Source organism: Scyliorhinus torazame, chromosome 14 (assembly GCF_047496885.1).
Source record: "Scyliorhinus torazame isolate Kashiwa2021f chromosome 14, sScyTor2.1, whole genome shotgun sequence".
Taxonomy (NCBI): domain Eukaryota; kingdom Metazoa; phylum Chordata; class Chondrichthyes; order Carcharhiniformes; family Scyliorhinidae; genus Scyliorhinus; species Scyliorhinus torazame.
The window spans coordinates 167,682,544-167,707,511 of NC_092720.1; the positions used below are offsets into that span (position 1 = coordinate 167,682,544).

Below are 24,968 nucleotides of genomic sequence, written 5' to 3' on the forward strand. Positions count from 1 at the left end.
AGTTCTGCTTCTCAACAGGTGTTGGCTGCCTGGGGCGATCCTCCTGAGGGGGGCCACGATTTGGTGCCCGGCGAATCTGTCTACATCACGAAAATATAGCGCGAACCGTTAGGAGCCAAGTGGGAAGGGCCTTCAAGTGTTACTCACAATCACGCTATCAAGTGTTACTCACAATCACGCTATCAAGTGTTACTCACAACCCAGTCAGCCGTGAAACTCCAAGGAAATAAATCATGGATTCACGTGTCACATGTGAAACACGCGTACCAAAATCAGAATATGTAAATATATTTGCCACAATATTGATTTTCAGTTACATCTTTGGCCTAGCTGGCCTTACCCAAGAGCTCAATGTTAACACTTTCCTTTACATGTCCTATACCTATGCCAGAGACTTTAACGTCTCTAAATGCTAGGTGTGTTCTTCTACCCCTACCAATTCCCAAGCAGGTATCCCACTACAGCCAGTTCCTTTTACTTTATCCCAAATGGCAGAATAGTACATTCTTCGAAATCACAACGGTACCCTTCCCCAATGTGGAGACACCAGAACCAAAAAAATGATAAACGATGAGGTTAACGGATGACGATCTGCAGGTCGCCCATTAAGGACTTTCAAGGGATGGTATCAACATGTCTATGATCGGAAACAGAAACCACCCCAAATAACCTTCCCAACTGGTCATAATCATACTGGGACCATATGCTTAATCAGCTAGAATCATAGAGCATGGAATGCAGGATACAGTAAATGTAAATATTATTTGGATGTACCAGTAAAATGTGCATTCATGACACAAGAAAGGTAGTGGCCTATGGACATGAAGGAGATCACGTCGACTTTAAAGGGCTACCTAATCACCCCGATGGGACAAATTTTACAGAACGTTGGTACCCACAAGTGGTTGCCCAATATTCTACCTATAATGGCATCTATTACATCTGCGGTAATAATGCATACCCTTGGCTCCCAATGGGATGGAGAGGAGCATGCTATTTAGGATTCATTGTCCCCTTCATCCACCATTCCCTTTCCTTTTCCCTAGCCGATGCTATAAATACAGACTCAAAACATGGACATCTGACCCCACAGTTTGACAAATATCCACCTACCAATATCATCTAAACATAAAATCATAGAGGCTGAGAAATTCTTTTCTGCTCTCATCCCTGCCTATGGCGTCATCGTATTGACCAGAGAATACATTAAATTGGCCGCAACCTTAGGGAAAATAGCCAATGACACTGCCCGAGCCCTAAGTAGCATTTCAGCCGAGATGCTAGCCATTCGAACTGTGGCTTTACAGAATCGGATGGCACTTGACTTTTGCTAGCCGAAAAAGGTGGCACCTATGCCCTGATTGGTGCAGAGTGCAGACCTACATCCCAGATAATTCAGAAGAAATCAAAAGCTTGTCAGCACATACTCAAGGAGAAGTTAGGAAACTTTACCAACCCTCTGACACCACTCTTCGGGGGTGACTCTCTGAATGGGTGGGTGGCACAGCAATTTCCATCATTCAGGGATTTCTCTTGTTATTTATATTGTGGCTACCCATAATGCCCCACCAATCAAAGTGGTCCATAGTGGTCCAACTGCACCACCAGGCCATGGCATTGAACAAGGATCCTACTATTGAACTGTTATTACTGCATTATTATTGCATTATTACCTAATTATTACTTAATCATATAATCAACTTCCATTATTACTGAATTGTTATTGTACTATATAATCACTTTTTTTGAATGAAATACTTCCAGAATGCTTGTAATGCTTGCAAAGCTTTGCCGTTCCAGTGTTGAAGGCTGTTCTCAAACAAGTGAACCATTAAAGACAATGTGAATGATTTCCTCCCCACGCTTACTTCTATCCTGTCGCATTTCTTCCTTAATTTTTATTCGTTATTTTGATTCATCTTATTAATCTTTAGAAGAATCAAAAGGGGGTACTGATAGAAATTGACTTTTCTAGTCAGCTAAAGATGATAGAGGTAAAAGGGTTAAATGAGAACTCATTATGAATAACTAGCTATAATCATATTAAAGCATTATTTAAGTGCAATAATAGCTGGAAATCCACTAAGGGTTAATCTAGATCATACACTGTAATTTATTTCATTAAACTTAGATTTTCACATCTGCATGATGCTTGAGGATACAAGGTCAGTGATGTCAACTAGCTAAAAGGCCCCATTGTATTGCAAGAACTGGGCTGCTATCCCAGCACGGGTAGTCCCGTTTCTATGGTAATAATCAATGCTCTAACAAAAACTGTGTTTTTCTAATTAATGTTAAGATGCAGGTGTGGATAATTTGGAAAATTGGCAAGCGATGGGATGGGGAATTTACACCAATATATTTAAATACATATATTTGATGAATGATGAAAGGTAGGCGAACAATCCTCAAAGTCACAAGTGCTGGTCACAAGGTGCACGTCGCTGAGACAATGTTGTGAGGCACTTTGGCCGAATACAATGTCGACAATACCCTTGATTATGTGTGGATGATATCTGAACGCATGCTTTACAATGAGTATTCATAAGAATTAAATGTATTCAAATTGCCTTCACAACCTTGTCATCAAGGTACATACTGTGCACATGTGAAGTGAATTTTTTTAACCTCACGATATTTTCCGCTCTTGCTCACTATGGCACCCACCATGGATAACAGGGGAAAATCCCGGTCCTTGGACTTTTTCCCTTCTTGCAATTCTATGTTTCCTGGTCCTTGTCTTTTTCATTCACTGCACATCCTGATCCAGCTTTTCTATGTGTGGTCATCTGCAGTCTTGTATTGTTGTCTCAACTCCTCTAAATGACTCCATTATATCTTTTCCTCTTTACCATCACCAAAGCCAGGGGCTGGATTCTCCGATTCTGGGGTTATGTCCCCACGCTGATGTGGGAACGGTGGCGTTTTATGCCAGAACAATGGGGTAAAACGGCCACTGATCCTCTGTTTGGCTGGGGGCATGGGTGTTACATGGCGGAGGCCGCTCCCGGACGTGGCCTGCAAAATAGTGACCCCCCCCCGGGCCGGCTTGCATGCCCCGCAGAGAGCACCCAGCACCTGATAAAGTCCCCCACTGCTCACGGATCGGCTCTCCCCCGACTGTGGTGGCACTGGACTGAGTCCGCAGCCACCATGCCGAGTTCCCGACGGGTGAGACCACACGTGTCCCTCTCAATCGGGAACTCGGCCGGTTGGGGTTGAAGCACCAGGGGGCAGGCCTCAGGCAATATCCTGAGGCCGTCGCTACGTCGTACATCGCTTTGGAGGGGGCGGAGCATCACGAAGGCTGCGGTGCTCCCGATTTGGTCGGGAACTTGCTTCTCTGGCCAATCGTCAAACGCGATTTTGGCGTCGATGACCGGAGAATCCAGCCCCTGGATCACTTTCTGTGATTTTCCCGATAAACCACTGCTCCATTTCCTGGTCCCACACAAAGGCTTTGCCCATCCCAATCATGTACTCCACCCTTTCTGATCAAAGTTCTGTTGTAAGATGTTTGGTAGGTGATAAATATTTATAGCCTTAGGCAGTTTAGTAGTATTCTTTATTATCTACTGAGAATTATATACATAGGTACAGTAAAGACCCAAAGCTAGGTGCTGTTTCTGTGCTTGCTTCTATACACAGCTCTGTTCAAGGTGTGGATCGGGTGTTCTCCCACATCACTTTGTGGACAGTACTGTACTTAGTCACACATTAACACTTTATATGCCAGACCCTTATACTACACAGTCCCTCCCTAAACCCCCACCCTGTGACTTAGTTGAGGGCTGGAGACCTTTTGTCTTAGCCGATGGTCTCTTGATGGCCTTCATTTTCATTTGCCAACAATTTTGGGGCAGCATGCAATGATATAATAATTGTACATTGTATATAATAATTGTATATAATAATGTATATATATAAATGATTTGGAGGAAAATGTAACTGGTCTGATTAGTAAGTTTGCAGACGACACAAAGGTTGGTGGAATTGCGGATAGCGATGAGGACCGTCAGAGGATACAGCAGGATTTAGATTGTTTGGAGACTTGGGCGGAGAGATGGCAGATGGAGTTTAATCCGGACAAATGTGAGGGAATGCATTTTGGAAGGTCTAATACAGGTAGGGAATATACAGTGAATGGTAGAACCCTCAAGAGTATTGAAAGTCAAAGAGATCTAGGTGTACAGGTCCACAGGTCACTGAAAGGGGCAACACAGGTGGAGAAGGTAGTCAAGAAGGCATACGGCATGCTTGCCTTCATTGGCCGGGGCATTGAGTATAAGAATTAGCAAGTCATGTTGCAGCTGTATAGAACCTTAGTTAGGGCACACTTGGAGTATAGTGTTCAATTCTGGTCGCCACACTACCAGAAGAATGTGGAGGCTTTAGAGAGGGTGCAGAAGAGATTTACTAGGATGTTGCCTGGTATGGAGGGCATTAGCTATGAGGAGCGGTTGAATAAACTAAGTTTGTTCTCACTGGAACGACGGAGGTTGGGGGCGACCAGATAGAGGTCTACAAAATTATGAGGGGCATAGACAGAGTGGATAGTCAGAGGCTTTTTCTCAGGGTAGAGGGGTCAATTACTAGGGGGCATAGGTTTAAGGTGCGAGGGGCAAGGTTTAGAGGAGATGTACGACGCAAGTTTTTTTACACAGAGGGTAGTGGGTGCCTGGAACTCGCTACCGGAGGAGGTGGTGGAAGCAGGGACGATCGTGACATTTAAGAGGCATCTTGACAAATACATGAATAGGATGGGAATAGAGGGATACGGACCCAGGGAGTGTAGAAGATTGTAGTTTAGTCGGGCAGCATGGTCGGCGCGGGCTTGGAGGGCTGAAGGGCCTGTTCCTGTGCTGTACTTTTCTTTGTTCTTTGTTCTTTGAGGCTTTGTGCTGCTGAAGTTAGCAGGCAGGAGAGGACGGGGGTGGGGTTGGTGTTCATCACCACCAGCTGGATTGCCATTCTGAGTTAACATTGGGGCTTGAGGGAGCCCATTAAGCAGAATGGTACAGAGAATTGCAGTGAAGTGATTATTGGGATGAGATGGTGGAAGTACAACTACAACAAACGCAAACATGTTTTTTTTTACAACTTTGTACAGGTTTTAATTAAATCTGAGACACAAGGAACATTTTAACGTGGCACAAGAACAGGAGATATTTCCAACAAATAACTTCAACTTTAATAATTATTTTAGAAATGATCATGAATTCCAAGACATAATTGTATCAAGAATAAATCAATGCTCCACGAGCTCAGAAATTAGTTTCAGTTGCGGCAGCTTCACAAGAAGTGACAAGAGGACACAGCGCAGAGTTGAGAGGTTTACAGTGCAGCAAAAGGACAGTGCGACAGTGATGGATTCACGGTGTGGTTTTGCTTTTTCTGCCATCCACCTAAATTGAAAAGAAAGTCATTACAAATACATCAAATTGATTTCTTAACTTGGGTTTGTTCTAGAATGTGTTTCAGATTATGGATGCAAATAAGTACCAATGATGAAATCTATCTGAGCAACATCAGCATATTCAATAGGCAAACGATCATCTATTGTAATATCACAATGGAAAGGGTTAGAATCTACAATCCAACTCTGGTAAATTAGACTGTGGTTTACTAGCCTGGGAGGGAGATGTCCTGTGCAGTCAACCACACCAAAAATGGAATGATCAAAATAGTAATTTCTCTGATTCAGCACTTATAGTGCATGCTGTGGTTGTATGTTAGGAAATGGCACCACACCCATGCTCCACTATCTACTAAATATCACAAATGGAATTTCTAACTCAGAAGGTTCATAATTTCATAAACAAGAAACAGAAAATACTGGACAATCTCAGGAGGTCTGATAGCATCTATGGAAAGAGAAGGTGTTTTGAATCTGGATGACTCTTTGTCAAAGCTGAAGAGAACTGGAAATAGGGCCAGGTGTATACTGCTGTGGGGGTGGGGGTGGGGGGGGGGGGTGGCCTTGGAGCTGGTTAGAGGGCCAGCGATAGGTGGAGATTGACAAAGGTGTCATGGACAGAAAGACAAAGGGAATGTAAATGTTGGTGATATTGATGTGGAGATACCGGTGTTGGACTGGGGTGATAATGACGACGGAGGGTGCAGATAGTGGCATATTAAGAGATCAGAATATGCTAATGGAAGAAAAAAAGTGAGCAGTGTATCAAAGGACAACTAGGAACAGGGAACAGATGACCCTAGTGGGTTGGGGAGACAATGGTGAGGGCAAAACAGATTGATGGAAGAAATGAAAATAAATTGATAGAAATAAAAATGGGGTTAAGGTGGAGGAGAGAGTTCACAGTCTGTAGTTGTTGAACTCAGTGTTAAATCTGGAAGGCTGTAACGTGCCTAATCGGAAGTTGAGATACCGTTCCTCCAGCTTGCGCTGGGCTTCACTAGAACATTGCAGCAGGTCAAGCCGGACATATAGATGTGAGAGCAGAATGGTGAGTTGAAATGGCAAGGGACAGGAAGGTCTGGGTCCTGCTTGTGGATGGACCGAAGGTGTTCTGCAAAGTGGTTAGTCTGTCCCTTGGAAGCAGCGAATGCAATAGACTAGATTGAAGGAGGTGCACATGAAGCGCATGCTTAGGTATTTGGATGGAGGAGTTAAAGGGGCAGGTGTTACACCTTCTGCGATTGCATGGGAAGGTGACGTGGGACGAGAGTGAGGTGTTGGGGGTGATGGAGGAGTGGATCAGGGTGGCCCGGAGGGAACAGTCTCTGCAGAATGCTTGACAGTGGTAGTGAGTGGGAGATATGTTTGGTGGTGGAATCAAGCTGGAGTTGGCGGAACGGGCAGAGTATGATTCTTTGAATGTGGAGGATAGTGAGGTGAAAAATGGGGACAAGGAGGACTCTATCCTGGTTCTGGGTGGGAGGATAAGGGGTGAAAACAGAGGTGTGGGAGATGGGTCGGACACGGTTGAGAACCCTGTTGACCACAGTGGTTAGGAAAACACGATTAAGGAAGAATGAAGACAAGTCAACAGCACCTTTTTTGGAAATTGGCATCTACAGAACCAATGCGATGGAGGCGAAGGAATTGGGAGAATGGAATGGAGTCCTTACAGGATGTGGGGTGTGAAGGGCTGTAGTCGAGGTAGCTGTGGGTGTTGGTGAGTTTGTAATGCATACTAGAGTGCAGTTTATCACCAGAAATGGAGATAGAGAGGTCAAGAAATGGAATGGAATACACCATGTGAAGGTGATAGAGGGGTGGAAATTAGAAGCAAAAACAGGTCCACATGGGAACATGAAGGAGCACAGAAACAAACAGTCGCCGATGTATTGCTAAAAGAGTTGTAGTTGGGTATCGGAGTAGGGCTTGAACAAGGAATGTTCCACATACCCCAGAAAGAAACAAGAAAAACTGGGACAACAAGTTAAAGGGGAAATTATTCAGTGAGAGGCCAAGTTCAGCCAGACGAAGGATAGTGGTGGATGGGGAATGTTCAGGCCTTTGTTCAAGGAACAAGCGGAGAGTTGCAGACCATCCTGGTGGGGAATGGAGGGAGAAGAATTGGACATCCATGGTTAATTAAGAGGAGGCGGTTAGAACTGGGGAACTCGAAGTTGTTGTTATGATGTACGACATCAGAGGAATTGCGGATGTAGGTGGGAAGGGACTGGCCAAGAAAAACGAGTATGGAGTCAAGACCTTGGTGAGGCACAAACAGGTTGACACAATAGGCATACCCAGACAGTCCTGTTTGTGGATTTTGGGGAAGAGGAGAAGCAGGGTGTCTGGGGTTTGGAGATTTTCCCTCTCCCAAGCCCCCGCTAATGTAACACCACTGTTTAAGAAGGGAGGGAGGCAGAAGATGAACTATAGGCCGGTTAGCCTGACTTCGGTCATGGTAAGATTTTAGAAGCCATTATTAAAGATGAGATCGTGGAGTTGGAAGTGCATGGTAAAATAGGACTGAGTCAGCACAGCTTTGTCAAAGGGAGGTCACATCTGACAAATCTGTCAGAGTTCTTTGAGGAGGTAACAAGGAAGTTAGACAAAGGAGAACCAGTGGACGTGATTTATTTAGATTTCCAGAAGACCTTTGGCAAGGTGCCGCATAGGAGACTGTTAAATAAGTTAAGAGCCCATTGTGTTAAGGGTAAGATCCTGGCATGGATAGAGAATTGGCTGACTGGCAGAAGGCAGAGAGTGGGGACAAAGGGATCTTTTTCAGGATGGCAGCCGGTGACTAGTGGTGTGCCTCAGGGGTCTGTGCAGGGACCACAACTTTTCACAATATACATTAATGATCTGGAAGAAGGAACTGAAGGCACTGTTGCTACGTTTGCAGATGATACGAAGATATGCAGAGGGACAGGTAGTATTGAGGAAGCAAGGGGGCTGTAGAAGGATTGGACAGGCTCGGAGAGTGGGCAATGAAGTGGAAGATGGAATACAATGTGGAAAAGTGTGAGGTTATGCACTTTGGAAGGAGGAATGGAGGCAAAAACTATTTTTTAAATGGGGAAATGCTTAGGAAATCAGAAGCACAAAGGGACTTGGGAGTCTTTGTTCATGATTCTCTTAAGGTTAACGTGCAGGTTCAGTCAGCAGTTAGGAAGGCAAATGCAATGTTAGCATTCATGTCGAGAGGGCTAGTATACAAAACCAGGGATGTGCTTCTGAGGCTGTATAAGGTTCTGGACAGACCCCATTTGGAGTATTATTGTGAGCAGTTCTGGGCCCCGTATCTAAGGAAGGATGTGCTGGCCTTGGAAAGGGTCCAGAGGAGGTTCATGTAATGACTTAGGCCAGACCTTTGAGATTGGCCAATTAGAATACGAATTCCCTGATTAGTGGCCCTATCAGGGAACCCCTTTCTGTGTATATAACAGGGAGTCAGATCCTCTGTACTTCTGGTATAGACAGCAGACAGAATAGTCATGGTTGTTCAGCTGTTGGGTTTGTAAATAAAAGGAATTCTGGTGACGGGACTTTTGCCTCCGTGGGCTTATTACAGTGGCGACGAGGAAAACGGAACAACTGAAAGATACCTGCTCGTCAGCAGCTGCCGCATATTGAGGGTAAGCCACTGTCAGGCAAAATGCTTTTATTCGGGATGTTGGACTCTTTTGACCCTGCAGTGGAAGACTGGGCCCAATATGTACTGCAGATGAAGTACTTCTTTAGAGCAAACAACATAATTCCGGCTGAAAAGCAACGGACCATTCTGCTGACCACGTGTGCCCAATCTCACTTTTCCGGAAGCACCGGACACAAAAACTTTCCAGGAATTGACAGACTTAGTAAAAGAGTACTATGACCCTAAACCACCTCTGATCCTGTGAAGGTACCAGGTTTACTCAGCATTCCGAGACAATGGGGTGTCAGTTATAAACCTTTTAACAAGATTAAGGCGATTAGCAGAGGCTTGCGAATTTGGCCTGATGCTAAATGAGATGCTCCAAGACCGTTTGGTATGTGGAATAAATAATTTAGCAACACAGAAATGTCTGTTAGCAGAGGCCAAGCTAGATTGCAAACAAGCGCTGCAGCTGGCTTTGTCCTTAAACAAAGTGGCAAGCGGACCGTATGAGTTACAGGGTACTCCGATGGAGGTAGACACCCATACCGGTGAAACTGAGTTAAGGGACTACCGGTGGGCAATAAGCAACTGCACAGCCACCCTCAGGAACAACGCGGATACTAAGTTAACCAGGCCCACTTGCTGAACCGCTCCCAAGCAAGGGGAAATTAGGTGCAGACAGACAGCAGCCCCTGCAGTCTTTCGCCCGGTAAAATATTGTAGTTGTTGCAAGAGATCGGAGCCAGAAAGGAAGAATAGAAGCCCAAAACCATCATCTTGGAGAAGGTCAATTTTGTAAGGGCCACGAAGAATCCAGCACGAGTTTTAAGGATACAAAGTAATAACATTTATTTACAATAACATATATATAACAGCAGAGGCAACTTCCCTTGCTGCTCACTCCTTCCTGCTGGTTCCAAACTGGCCAGCTTTATTTATACAGGGAGTCTGCTCATGATTTCTCCGCCCCTCTCATTGGGGAAGCTCATACTCCCACAGGATTGTGGGATTGTCATTAGTCCCCAGCCAATGGTAAGCAGGTAGATTATAAAATCCCTCCCCCCCAAAGTCCAAGGAATCCACCAAAGACCCTGGCGAAGGAGGGCCTCGGACTCGTTTTGCCGCAGGCCGGACACCATTTGCACGCGGCACTGGATCAGGTGGCGTGTAACGGGATGGAGACCGGCGCTTCCGTGATGAACGGCGTAACATTTGTACATCCACAGCCCGTGGACCCAAGGATTCCCCCTCTGATGCGTCCTGTGTCCCCATCTCGCAGTCAGAGTCTGCTGCCTCCGTCATGTCAGCGTCTCTATCTCCATTCGGTACTGTAACGACCTGCGCAGGCTTCGAGCGAGGCACCAGTGGAAGATTGTGAGGACTACCTTCCATTGTCTCTGGTCTCTATGACTGTAGAAATGAGCTCCAGAGGCAGGGAATCTTTGGAGGGGATAGTCCTCTGGACCGAACGTGGTCTACATGTTTGCGCTGGAGACGACCCTGGGCTTGCACCTGGTAAGATACAGGGCCCGTTTGGCGAAAGATTACGCTAGGAACCCACTGGGCACCACCAGCAAAATTCCGAACGAACACTGGGTCACCGGGCGCAAACTGCCGAATTGGCCGATGCCGAGAAAATCCCTGTCCCTGCCGTTCTTGTGTGTGGCGTACTTTTGCGCCAATGGCCGGAAAAACCATACTAAGGCGGGTGCGAAGTCTCCGGCCCATTAGGACCTCTGCGGGAGCTACCCCAGTCACCGCATGGGGGGTGGTCCTATACGTAAACAAAAAGCGAGCCAGTCTCGTGTCCATTGATCCGGAAGACTGCTTCCTTAGGCCTCTTTTGAATGTCTGCACTGCCAACCCATTTGTAGCTGGGTGGTAAGGGGCAGTGCGGATATGGCGTATACCGTTCATCTTTATGAACCTCGCAAACTCCTCACTCGTGAATGGAGTGCCGTTATCCGTGACCAGCACCTCGGGGAGGCCATGCGTACTAAAAGACAACCGCAGCTTTTCAATTGTTGCGCAGGACGTTGTCCCCTGCATCTTATGCACCTCCAGCCATTTAGACTGGGCGTCGATTAGTAGAAGGAACATGGATCCTTGAAAAGGGCCTGCGAAATCTGCATGCAAGCGCGCCCAAGGCCGCCTTGGCCATTCCCAGTGATGTAGGGGCGCGGCCGGCGGAAGCTTCTGATGCTCCTGGCAAATGGAACAGTTTTGGGCCACCTTCTCAATGTCGGTGTCGAGGCCTGGCCACCAGACATAACTCCGGGCCACCATTTTCATTTTTGTCACCCCGGATGCCCATTGTGCAAGTCTCTTAGTATCAGCTCCTGGCCTTTTTCCGGGACAATCACACGCGTCCCCCACAAGAGGATGCCGTCTTCCACGCTGAATTCTGACAGCTTGGGGGAAAATACCCGCATCTCGCCTGGGAGCTGTCTATGCTGCCCACCATACAGGACTATGTGCCAAACCTTTGACAGGACTGGCTCCGTCTGGGTCCACTCACGGATCTGTGATGCCGTGACAGGCAAGGGGTCCATAAAAGTTTGGGTTGCAACCACCTCACCGGTCGTGGGGGTCGTCATAGGGCCGGTCGATAAAGGCAATCGGCTCAGTGCGTCGGCATTTGCTATCTGCGTACCTGGATTGTGCTCCAGAGAATACTCGTATGCAGCGAGCAACAAAGCCCAGCGCTGGATCCGTGTGGAAGCAATGGGCGGTACTGGCTTATCCTCTCTGAAAAGTCCCAACAGAGGCTGATGATCAGTCACGATAGTGAAATGGCGGCCGTACACGGTGGAAGCGTTTCACCGCAGAAACCACTGCCAGGCCCTCCTTCTCGATCTGCGCGTACTTTTTCTCCGCTACAGTCAATGTGCGGGAGGCGAAAGCTATCGGTCGCTCGGCCCCGTTCTCCATCTTGTGGGACAGGACGGCCCCAATACCGTACGGGGATGCATCACATGTGACGAGCAAAGACTTTCCAGGATCATAGTGGGTTAGTAACCCAGACAACGACAATTGTTGCTTTACCCCCCGGAACGCGGTTTCTTGCTGCTGACCCCAAACCCAGGCGTGATTTTTCTTTAGCAGAAGGTGCAAAGGGGCCAGCGTAGTTGCCAGATTGGGGAGGAACTTCCCGTAATAGTTTACGAGACCGAGAAAAGAACGAAGATGTGAAGTGTCAGTCGGGGCGGGGGCCTGTTGAATCGCACGCACCTTCTCTGTGACGGGGTGCAAACCTTCGCGGTCCACCCGATAACCTAGGTAGACTACTTCCTTTGCCTGAAATACGCACTTTGTGCGACGTAAACGGACTCCAGCCTCCGAAAAGCGTCTAAGGACAGCCTCCAGATTTTCCAAATGTTCCTGCTCCGACGTCCCTGTAATCAAAACATCATCTAAGTAGACAGCAACACGTGGTAAACATCTCAAAATGCCCTCCATAACACGTTGAAAAATAGCGCAGGCAGAGGATACGCCAAAGGGCAACCATGTATATTCATACAGGCCCCGGTGTGTATTAATCGTTACATATGGTCGGGAGGCAAGGTCCAGCTCCAACTGTAGGTAGGCGTGACTCATATCTAATTTTGTGAACGAGAGTCCGCCTGCAAGCTTCACGTAGAGATCCTCTATGCGAGGCATTGGCTATCGGTCGAGTCGGGAAGCCGTATTCACTGTAAGTTTATAGTCGCCACACAAGCGAACTGTGGCATCTGGCTTCATTACAGGTACAATTGGTGCTGCCCAGTCAGCAAAACGGACAGGCCTGATAATACCCAAACTCTCCAAACGAGTGAGCTCCCCTTCTACCTTCTCGAGCAAGGCGTAAGGCACCGTGCGCGCACGGAAATAGCGTGGCGTGGCTCCTGATTCGACTTGGATACGGGCTACGGCCCCTTTTATTTTCCCCAAACCAGGCTGGAATACCTCTGGGTATCGTCCTAGCACCTCAGTCAACCCTTCAGAAACTGCTTGGAGGATGTGCTGCCATTGCAACCGCAAATTGTGCAACCAGTCCCGACCCAACAGGCTGGGCTCCTGGCCGCGCACCACGATAAGTGGGAAACGCCCCTCCTGGCGTCCATAAACTACAGGGGTCATTGTAGTTCCTGCAATGTCCAGTGGTTCCCCCGTGTAGGTGGCCAACCTGGCCTGTGAGTCGGTTAATGAAAGGGTCTGTATACCCTGCTTGATGCGGTCGAATGTCCTCTGGGCGATCACGGAGACCGCTGCGCCAGTGTCCAACTCCATCTCAAGCGGGTGGCCATTGACCCGTACTGTCACCTTAATGGGGGCCACACGGGGAGCTGCCACACAATGCAGCTGCAGGCAGTCGTCCCCCGTCTCCACGTCCTCAGGAGTAGTCGCCGCAGGTTCATCCACATGGAAGGTATGGCCCCTGGGTTGGTCCCAGTTACGGCCCCTGGGCTGGTCCCAGTTACGGCCCCTGGGCTGGTCCCAGTTTCGGTCGGAACGGCGGCGCCTCTGGCGCCCCCAGGACTGGCGTCCGCGACGGGGTCGGCGCCTACAAGTCTGACACAGACATGGCTCCTCATCCATTGGTTCTGGAGAAGGCTCCCTTCGGGGAGGAATGTCCGACGGCCACTGGCGTCGGTCCGGACGTCGCCTCGCTCAAGGTACCGCAGGAATGCGGGGGAACGTTTTTGGACAGAAGGGGTTGCGCCCCAAGGCATGCACGTCCATTCCCTGCAGCTCCTGCACTCTCTCGGGACAATAATATTTGAATGGCCTGCTGAAAAGTCAATGTTGGCTCAGCTAACAACTTTCTTTGGGTGGCCGCATTGTTAATACTGCAAACCAAACGGTCGCGTAACATTTCTGACAAGGTCTCACCATAGTCACAGTACTCCGCAATCCTGCGTAGCCTGGATAGAAAGTCGGCAAGGGATTCTCCAGGGGTCCTCTCAGCGGTATTAAACCGGTAACGTTGGACTATCGTGGATGGGGTTGGGTTAAAATGTTGCCCCACTATATTCACAAGTTCATCAAACGTTTTGGTGTCTGGCGCAGCTGGGTACGTAAGGCTCCTAATCACGCCAAACGTATGCGGGCCACAGGCGGTGAGCAATATGACCACCTGGCGCTCGTTTTCGGTGATATTGTTTGCCCGGAAATAGTAACGCATTCGTTGTGTGTACTGGTTCCAGCTTTCCAGCGCAGCATCAAAAACATCCAAACGTCCGTACAGAGGCATGGTATAATAGAAAACAACTTGCAACCTGTATCCAACAAAAATCCAGCGAGGTGGCTTCAGCAGTGTAGACAGCTATTCACTTTAACCCTCGTCGCCAGTTTTGTAAGGGCCACGAAGACCGCGTTCCTGGCTGACCACGCTGTCATGATATTTAGATCAGCATATCATGGTGTAATCACATACACACACTGATGGACATGCAGTAGGACCAACCAGCATCCATAACACCGCAGCCAATCACCAGTGAGAGCACACGCACTATAAAAACAGGGGACACCACAGTTCCCGCTCATTCCAGCAGCAGCCAGCTCAGAGCACCGAGCTCAGAGCCTGGCACTCAGACATTCACCATGTGCTAAGTGCCTCACCCAGATAGTAATAGGACAGGGTCCACCGATTAGCTGGTAATGCACGTACCCAAGTTAGCACTGTGTTTTTACAGTTAAGTAGTTAATAAAATTGAGTTACACCATCTCCAGCCGTGTTGGATCGTTCGTACATCAGAACACCCAACACAACACACGCGACCCCCTCGTGGACCCCCGACCACAGACTACCCCAGGCCTGTGCCGCACGGACACCCACCCATTATGGGGGGCTACCCATCTATTTCTGCAGCCAGTCCCAACACCCCCGGCCTGCAACGCGAACTGCAGCAGCTGCAGGAGAAAAGGACATTTCGCCAAAGTCTGCCTGGCCAGGTCTCAGAACTCTAACTCACAGGCCCGATCCTCAGGCTCACAGGCCCGCAGCGTGGCAGCGTGTCTGCCGACTCCGCCCCCCTCATCAGCCTCGTGCTATCAGTGGGAACAGCCATCTTCCAGTTCGCACAGCACGTGCGACTCACGGGGGCCGCCATCTTGGCCATCCTCCCCCACGTGGCCGGCAACGTGCAGAAATTTGAACAAACAGCACAAACTCAGAAAGCAGCCCAAGCACCCCACCTAGTGGCACAATCGGCAATTGCACAGCCAAGAACAAATGTCACGAATAAATCAGTTACTTTGTCAGATGAATCAGACGAAGATAGTGTTCAAATCCAACCCATGTTACCTGCTGCTCCAGCGGCGGCTGTTGCAGCACCTGCAGGAATATCAGCAGTAACTACAATTTCACCACCAGCGCCAGGGCAAACATGTACCCTTGCTCCATTAAAATCACGTAAGGAAATACCACAATGTCTTTTCTGTGGTAGAGTAGGACACTGGATGGCAAAATGCTATCAAAAACAACGGATGGATTCAAGAGATGATAATGAAGTAGACAATGTTCACTACAATACATTTCCACCTCGTGGTCAACCATGTAACACGTACCAACAAGACACACCCAGTACGGCTTCTGGTCAGCAACACTGGCTAAGCAACTACAACCATGGTTTGCTCTTACAGTTAATCAGCAACAGTTTCACAATAGCCTAACTGTTTACCACATGGCTTTACAGAATCATCTCAGGCAACTGCCTGTTCGGCCTTCCACCATTATCCAATATGAAGATGATGTTCTGATAACCTCCATCAATAAAGATGATCATGACAAAGACTTACGGGTGGTCTTGAACCACCTCAGTACTAACAGTCACAAAGCTAGCTTTCACAAAGCATAATTGCCCAGAAAGATGTTTACTTGGGACAGAAAATTTCCAAAGGAAAAAGGGAACTTACTCAGAACAGAACGGCTGCCATCAAAGCAGCTAAAGAAACCTCAATGTATCGCTAAAAAGTTGCCAAGAACTGTCAACTTAAGAAAACTGTCATTATTCTGAAGGTTGCTTTATTAATTTAAAGAAATTAACATATCTTGTTAGCTGTGTTTCCTTTAACAGAATCGGCAAATTCATCTACAGAAAATCAAGATACAGCACAAGATTGGTTCAGTTATATATTTAATAAGTTATTGTATTTGATATTTTAAAATAAATGTTTAAAATTAGCCTGGAAATTAAAACTTCAAACAATGTGGAAGCTGGTTTAAAAAAAAACCCAACAATCTTTGATTAAAAGCCAAAAGAACAGGTTGTTCAAAGAAATTTGAAAACGGGAATTTGGCAGCAATCCAACTTTTACTCCCAGTCCATTTGAGTGACAAAAAAAAAGTTTAAAGATGCGAATGGCATCATTCCAAGCTATACACCTCTTTTTGTCTCTGTAAGAAAATTAACCCTTTCAACAAGCTTTTGTGCATAATCCAGAGGATGTCCATTTTGATAATCATTTTACCATTTATTACTAGATCATATGTTCAACTTTTATTGTATAATAATTTTACATGAAGTTATTATTAATTACCAATGTGATCAAATTTGATTAACTTATTAATTATAATAATTATTTTGAAATGCCTGTTGCAATGTTAATTCCATTTTATTGTTTAAAACTGCAATGATTCTTTGCGCTTTTACCTATCCTATCGCATTAATGATGTATTTTAATCTTTTCTGATATATCTCAATTTTTCGATTATCAAAGGGCCGACTGTAGAAGCCAAGTATTTCAAATACAACTAGTATAGGTAAAAGATAGCTGTTTAAGCATAAATGTTGAGCCCCAGTTTTAAATACCCATTTATACAGCATAATTCACTTTTACTGAGGTCCGTTGTTCTGGCAAATGCATATTTTCAAAGACAGTGTGACATTAAAACAGCACAGTTGCAAGATAATTTGACACTGCTTGTGCTAATTGTCAAGGACAGGGACTGAATACACAGCAACATTGTTCACAATGCAGATAACAGCTGGGTCAGAAAAGCTGATGTTGCACATTGAAGATGGACGGCTTGCCGTCAAATCAAATGTGTTTGGGTCTAACCCAAACCAATTAGGATTATATTGGGGTGTGATTAGATGACTTAAGACAGATATGAAAGTGTATAGCTGAAAAGTTTCCGCCCGCCATTTTAGTGTATTGTCTTTGGGGGTGTGTGTGTTGTGCTGTGTGTGTTGTCTGTAGTGTATTGTCTTTGGGGGTGTGTGTTGAGATGTCTTTGTGTTGTCTTTCTGTTAGTTTAGTCAGTTTTTGCCTTTGTTTCTAGTTTAGTTTTTAGGGTATTGTCTTTGAAAGAGTGTTGTCTGTGGTGTATTGTCTTTGGGGGTGTGCGTTGAGGAAGATGTCTTTTGGGGGTTCTGTCAGTCTGTGTCAGTGATGTTAGTCCACTTTTGACTTTGAGTTTGAGTTTAGCTGAAGATTAGCTTTCTCTCTCTCTTCATGTTTCATTGCCAGACTTTGACCTTTTAAAAGTTACTTTCGAGCTGTCTGCTTAAGCAAAGAAAGATAATGTCTGTAATTCTCTGAAAGCTTCAAATTGTCTACGAATTGCCTTTTAAATGACTTTCAAATTGTAATCAAGCGACTACAAATAAAACAATTCTTTTTGGCACCTGAGGAGTTCATACTGCAAATTTCTGCTGAGTTCCAGTATTCGCAAAGTGCTACAGATAACCGAATAGCAGAGATGATATAAATTCCTTCAACTATACACAGTCGAATAATACAAGGAATCGAACAACTTGGCACAGTCTACAAATATTACAAATCTTACAACTTGTCGTATTGCGCCAGGACTTGATTCATCAACTAAGCTTCCCCAAAAATTGGCGTAGTTCGACAGGTTAAGATCTCTATAAATTATAGTTTCCTTTAATTGGTGAGCCAGCCAGGAGTCGAACCTAGAATCTTCTGATTACAAGTGATCCCCATAAAATAAAGATTCTTTCAGTGCACTACTGCAACCCGAGCAATACAGGGCACCGAGTACGCAAACTTTAAATTATATGTGCTCCCAGACTTCTGTGCTCCTCTCCCATTGGGACTCGATTTCCAATGCAACCTCAGGAGCCTAACCCTGAAGTTCGGGGGGCCCCTGCCCCCACTCACCATATGCAGCCTCGCGACCCTAAAAGTCAACCCTCCCCCACTCTTCGCAAACCTCACTGCCGACTGCAAACCAGTCGCCACCAGAAGCAGGCGGTATAGCATACAGGACAGGACTTTTATTAGGTCCGAGGTCCAGCGACTCTTGCGGGAGGGGGTCACAGAGGCCAGCAATAGCCCCTGGAGAGCTCAGGTGGTGGTCGTCAAGACCACGGAAAAGAACCGGATGGTTGTTGATTACAGCCAGACCATAAACCAGTACACATAACTCGATGCGTACCCCCTTCCCTGGATTGCAGACATGGTAAATCAGATTGCGCACTACCGCGTGTTCTCCATGGTGGATCTGAATCTGCATACCACCAGCTCCCAATCCGCCCGGAGGACCACCACTACACGGCTTTTAAGGCAGACGGCCGCCTTTTCCACTTCCTCCGGGTCCCCTTTGGCATCACAAACGGGGTTTCGGTGTTACAAAGAACAATGGACCGAATGGTGGACCGGTACGGGCTGCGGGACACATTTCCGTACTTGGACAATGTCACCATCTGAGGCCATGATCAGCAGGACCACAACGCCAACCTCCACCGATTTCTCCAAACCGCCCAAACGCTCAATCTCACCTACAACAAGGAGAAATGTGTTTTCCGCACAACCAGACTAGCCATCCTCGGCTACGTCGTGGAAAATGGGGTTCTAGGACCCGACCCTGACCGTATGCGCCCCTTCCTGCAACTTCCCCTCCCCCACTGCCCCAAGGCCCTGAAGAGGTGCCTCGGGTTCTTTTCATATTATGCCCGGTGGGTCCCCAACTATGCGGACAAAGCCCGCCCACTAATCAAGGCCACCATTTTCCCACTGGCAACGGAGGCCCGCCAGGCCTTCAGCTCCATCAAGGCAGACATCGCCAAAGCCACGATGCGCGCGGTGGACGAGTCCGTCCCCTTCCAGGTGGAGAGTGATGCCTCAGAGGTTGCTCTCACCGGTACCCTCAATCAAGCAGGCAGACCGGTGCTGTTTTTTTCGCACACCCTCACCACCTCTGAAATTCGACACTCCTCGGTTGAGAAAGAAGCCCATGCCATCGTGGAAGCCATACGGCACTGGAGGCACTACCTCGCTGGTAGGAGGTTTACCCTCGTCACTGACCAACGATCGGTAGCCTCCATGTTTGATAATACGCAGCGGGGCAAAATCAAGAACGATAAGATCCTGTGGTGGAGGATCGAACTCTCCACCTATAACTACGATATAGTATATCGTCCTGGGAAGCACGCAAGATGACCGACTACGGGCTATCCACGATGACCTCTGCCACCCGGGGGTCACCCAGTTTATCCACTATATCAAGGCCTGCAACCTGCCGTACTCCACCGAGGAGGTCAGAGCCATGACCAGGGACTGCCAGATCTGTGCGGAGTGTAAACCGCACTTCTATCGACCAGATAAGGCCCACCTGGTGAAGGCATCCCGGCCCTTTGAGCGCCTCAGTATCGATTTCAAAGGGCCCCTCTCCTCCAATAACCGCAATACATATTTCCTCAATATTATTGATGGGTTCTCCCGCTTCCCCTTTGCAGTCCCTTGCCCCGACATGACCATGTCCATTGTCATTAAAGCCCTACATAGTGTCTTCACCCTGTTTGGTTTCCCCAGTTATGTCCACAGTGACCGGGGCTCGTCGTTCATGAGCGACGAACTGCGTCAGTACCTGCTCAGTAAAGGCATCGCCACGAGCAGGACTATCAGTTATAATCCCAGGGGAAACGGCAGGTGGAGAGGGAGAACGCGATGGTCTGGGAGACCGTCCTACTGACCCTGCGGTCCAGGAATTTCCCGGTTTCCCACTGGCAGGAGGTCCTTCCCGATGCGCTCCACTCTATTAGGTCCCTACTTTGCACGGCCACAAACGAGACCCCTCATGACCGCCGATTTGTTTTCCCCAGGAGATCCACCTCAGGGGCCTCGCTTCCGTCCTGGCTGAAGACACCGGGGCCAGTCCTACTCCGAAAACACGTCAGGAGCGATAAGGCCGATCTTCTGGTAGAGAGGGTCCAGCTCCTACACTCAAACCCCCAGTAAGCTTATATCGAACACCCCGATGGCCGACAAGATACGGTCTGTCTCCGGGACCTGGCGCCTGCCGGTTCCACCACCACCACCACTACCACCACCACCGCTCCTCCACTATATCCCACCCAACCTACCATGATCAGCATCCCCGCCCCTTTATGGCTCCCGCCCGCCATTCCCCCTTCTCCGGTTCACAGAAATGAAGCTCCAGAAGAGACGCTCCCGGAGTCCACGTCTGTACCCGCACCGGCGCCCCCACTACCGATGCCAGCACGGATGAGCTCGACACCCGGTCCAGCACCGACGCCGGAGCTTCGGCGATCACAGCGCATGATCCGTGCGCTGGACCGGCTGAACTTATGAACCCGTCACCCCTGCCGGACTTCATTTTTTTAAACAGGGGGTGAATGTGGTGAATGTATTATACCAATAATCTACCATTGTATCAGTACCATGCTTTGCCTTTGTATTTGTATCTGTGCAATGTTGTTGCCCTGGTGGGCTCCACCTATGGGCCATTGTATGGCATCATCCATAGGGGAACATGTTGGGACACGTATGGGCTTCGCCCATGGCTCCTCCCCTTGAAGGTGGGGTATAAAGAGCAGTCGACCTGTAGGCGGCGCACAGTATTGTATCAGTCGCAGGCAGGCACTGTTGTAAGTTGATTAAAGCCACGGTTTACTTTTACTCTTGTCTTGAGTGAATTGATGGTCGCATCACCGGTCCCTCTCTCTCTCTCTACCTGGAGCCCCCGCTCCCCCTCTCTCTCTCTCCCTCGAGCCCCCGCTCCCTCTCTTCCTCGAGCCCCCGCTCTTCCTCTCTCTCTCTCCTTCAAGCCCCCGCTCCCTCTCTTCTCTCCCTCGAGCCCCCGCTCCCCCTCTCGCCCTCGAGCCCCGCTCCCTCTCTCTTGATCGCCCTCGAACTCCCGCTCCCTCTCTCTCTCGCTTGAGCCCCCGCTCTCTCTCCCTCTCTCGCTTGAGCCCCTGCTCCCTCTCTCTCTCTCTCTCGCTTGAGCCCCCGCTCTTCCTCTCTCTCTTGCCCTCGAGCCCCTGCTCCCTCTCTCCCTCGAGCCCCCGCTCCCTCTCTCGCCCTCGAGCCCCCGCTCCCTCTCTCTTTCTCGCCCTCGAGCCCCCGCTCCCTCTCTCTCTCTCTCGCTTGAGCCCCCGCTCTCTCTCTCTCTCTCTCGCTTGAGCCCCTGTTCCCTCTCTCTCTCTCTCTCGCTTGAGCCCCCGCTCCCTCTCTCTCTCTTGCCCTCGAGCCCCCGCTCCCTCTCTCTCTCTCCCTCGAGCCCCCGCTCCCTCTCTCGCCTTCGAGCCCCCGTTCCCTCTCTCTTTCTCGCCCTCGAGCCCCCGCTCCCTCTCTCTCGCTTGAGCCCCCGCTCTCTCTCTCTCTCGCTTGAGCCCCCGCTCTCTCTCTTGCCCTCGAGCCCCTGCTCCCTCTCTCTCTCTCCCTCAAGACCCCACTCCCTCTCGCTCTCTCTCTCTCCCTCGAGCCCCCGCTCCCTCTCGCTCTCTCTCTCTCCCTCGAGCCCCCGCTCCCTCTCGCTCTCTCTCTCTCTCCCTCGAGCCCCCGCTCCTCTCTCTCGAGCCCTTGAGCCCCCGCTCCCTCTCCTTCGCCCTCAAGCCCCCACTCCCTCTCTCTCTCTCTCCCTCGAGACCCCTCTCCCTCTCTCTCTCTCTCCCTCGAGCGCCCTCTCCCTCTCCCTCCCTCGAGCCCCCGTTCCCTCTCTCTCTCTCTCCCTCGAGCCCCCGGTCCCTCTCTCTCCTTCACCATCGAGCCCCCGCTCCCTCTCTCTCTCTCTCCCTCCCTCGAGCCCCCGTTCCCTCTCTCTCTCTCTCCCTCGAGCCCCCGGTCCCTCTCTCTCCTTCACCATCGAGCCCCCGCTCCCTCTCTCTCTCTCTCCCTCCCTCGAGCCCCCGTTCCCTCTCTCTCTCTCTCCCTCGAGCCCCCGGTCCCTCTCTCTCCTTCACCATCGAGCCCCCGCTCCCTCTCTCTCTCTCTCTCTCCCTCGAGCCCCCGCTCCCTCTCGCTCTCTCTCTCTCCCTCGAGCCCCCGCTCCTCTCTTTCGAGCCCTTGAGCCCCCGCTCCCTCTCCTCGCCCTCAAGCCCCCACTCCCTCTCTCTCTCTCTCCCTTGAGACCCCTCTCCCTCTCTCTCTCTCTCTCTCTCCCTTTGGGGCCCCCGCTCCCTCTCTCTCTCTCTCTCTCCCATGAGCCCCTGCTCCCTCTCTCTCTCCCTTGAGACTGCTCCCTCTCTCTCTCGAGCCCCCTCTCCCTCTCTCTCCTGTCATAATATAACACAGGTATATGATAGTGCACAGACAGGCAGTGATTGACACACAGGATGACAAGTGAACACACAGAACACAGCAGCCAATCACCAGACAGGACACGACCACTATAAAGCCAGAGGGCACTAGCTTTCCTGCTCTCTTGGGATGCAGCCTCTGAGACAGTCAGAGCCTGCGAGCAGCAACTAGAACATCCACCATGTGGTAGTAAGATAGTCTGGTCAGTTTAGCCTCAGGTCTCCAGTCAAGTCAGCATAGTGTCAACCCATAGTTAAAGTATGTATGATAGTTAAGAGTTCAATAAAATCAAGTTGCATTTCTTCAAGTGTTGGAAGCCTGTCTCTCTCACTGCAGCAGCAAACGCAGTCCTCGCAGACCCGGCATACCCAACACATCATCTCCTCCTCTCCCTCCCTCTCTCTCGAACCCCCGCTCCCGCTCTCTCTCTCTCCCTCGAGCCCCCGCTCCCTCTTTCTCTCTTCCTCGAGCCCCCGCTTTCCTCCTCTCTCTCTCCCTCGAGCCCCCGCTCCCTCTCGCTCCAGACCCATTCAGTCTCTCCCTCGCGCCCCCGCTCCCTCTCTCTCCCCCTCTCTCTCTCGTGCCCCCGCTCCCTCTCTCTCTCCCTCTCTCTCTCTCCCTCAAGCCTCCGCTCTTTCTCTCCCTCCCTCGAGCCCCCACTCTCACTCTCTTTCTCACTCTCTCCCCCTCTCTCTCCCTCTCTCTCTCTCTCTCTCTCTCTCTCGAGCCCCCGCTCCCTCTCTCTCTCTCACTCTCTCCCCCTCGCTCTCTCTCTCTCGAGCCCCCTCTCTCTCTCTCGAGCCCCCGCTCCCCTCTCCCTCCCTCGAGCCCCCGCTCTCTCTCTCTCTCCCTCCCCTCTCTCTCTCTCTCGAGCCCCCGCTCCCCCTCTCTCTAGCCCCCGCTCCCCCTCTCTCTCTCTCTCTCTCCCCCCTCTCTCTCTCTCTCGCTCGAGCCCCCACTCCCCCCTCTCTCTCTCGAGCCCCGCTCCCCCTCTCCCTCCCTCGAGCCCCCGCTCTCTCTCTCTCTCCCTCCCCTCTCTCTCTCTCGAGCCCCGCTCCCCCTCTCCCTCCCTCGAGCCCCCGCTCTCTCTCTCTCCCTCCCGTCTCTCTCGCTCTCTCGAACCCCCGCTCCCTCTCTCCCTCCCTCGAGCCCCCTCTCTCTCTCTCACTCGAGCCCTCTCTCTCTCTCGAGCCCCACTCCCCCTCTCGAGCCCCCGCTCTCTCTCTCTCCCTCCAGTCTCTCTCTCTCGAGCCCCCGTTCCCTCTCTCCCTCCCTCGAGCCCCTGCTCTCTCTCTCTCTCTCTCTCTCTCTCTCTCGAGCCCCCCTCTCTCTCTCTCTCTCTCGAGCCCCCGCTCTCTCTCTCTCTCTCGAGCCCCTGCTCTCTCTCTCGAGCCCCCGCTCTCTCTCTCTCTCGAGGCCCCGCTCTCTCTCTCTCTCTCTCCCTCCCCTCTCTCTCTAGAGCCCCCGCTCCCTCCCTCGAGACCCCGCTCTCCCTCGAGCCCCCGCTCTCTCTCTCCCCCCTCTCTCTCTCTCTCTCTCGCCCCCGCTCCCCCTCTCTCTAGCCCCCGCTCCCCCTCTCGCTCTTTCTATCTCTCTCCCCCCTCTCTCTCTCTCTCGAGCCCCCGCTCCCCTCTCCCTCCCTCGAGCCCCCGCTCTCTCTCTCTCTCCCCTTCTCTCTCTCTCTCTCTCTCTCTCGAGCCCCGCTCCTCCTCTCCCTCCCTCGAGCCCCCGCTCTCTCCCCCCCCCTCTCTCTCTCTCTCCCGAGCCAACGCTCCACCTCTCCCTCCCTCAAGCCCCCGCTCTCTCTCTCACTCGAGCCCTCTCTCTCTCTCGAGCCCCGCTCCCCCTCTCGAGCCCCCGCTCTCTCTCTCTCCCTCCAGTCTCTCTCTCTCGAGCCCCCGTTCCCTCTCTCCCTCCCTCGAGCCCCTGCTCTCTCTCTCTCTCTCTCTCTCTCTCTCTCGAGCCCCCTCTCTCTCTCTCTCTCTCTCGTCCCCGCTCTCTCTCGAGCCCCCGCTCTCTCTCTCTCTCTCTCGAGCCCCCGCTCTCTCTCTCTCTCTCTCTCTCTCTCGGCCCCGCACTCTCTCTCTCTCTCTCCCTCCCCTCTCTCTCTAGAGCCCCCGCTCCCTCCCTCGAGCCCCCGCTCTCTCTCTCCCACCCCCTCTCTCTCTAGAGCCCCCGCTCCCCCTCTCTCTAGCCCCCGCTCCCCCTCTCTCTCTTTCTATCTCTCTCCCTCCTCTCTCTCTCGAGCCCCCGCTCCCCCTCTCCCCCCTCCCCCCTCTCGAGCCCCCGCTCCCCCCTCCCTCCCGCTCTCTCTCTCTCTCTCTCCCCCCCCTCGCTCTCTCTCTCGAGCCCCCGCTCCCCCTCTCCCTCCCTCGAGCTCTCGCTCTTTCTCTCTCTCCCCCCTCTCTCTCTCGAGCCCCC

The 24,968-nt window shown here is 50.5% G+C and overlaps 1 protein-coding gene across 1 annotated transcript in view; it reads right to left on the reverse strand.

The window, feature by feature from the left end:
- Positions 1-5,087: 5,087 nt before the first annotated feature.
- LOC140390197 (H-2 class II histocompatibility antigen, A-U alpha chain-like) overlaps positions 5,088-24,968 on the reverse strand; it is a 203,474-nt gene continuing 183,593 nt past the window's right edge. Inside the window, exon 5 of the mRNA XM_072475147.1 lies at positions 5,088-5,405. The gene's annotated coding sequence lies outside the window, so the exon portion shown is untranslated. The remainder of the gene's footprint in view (positions 5,406-24,968) is intronic.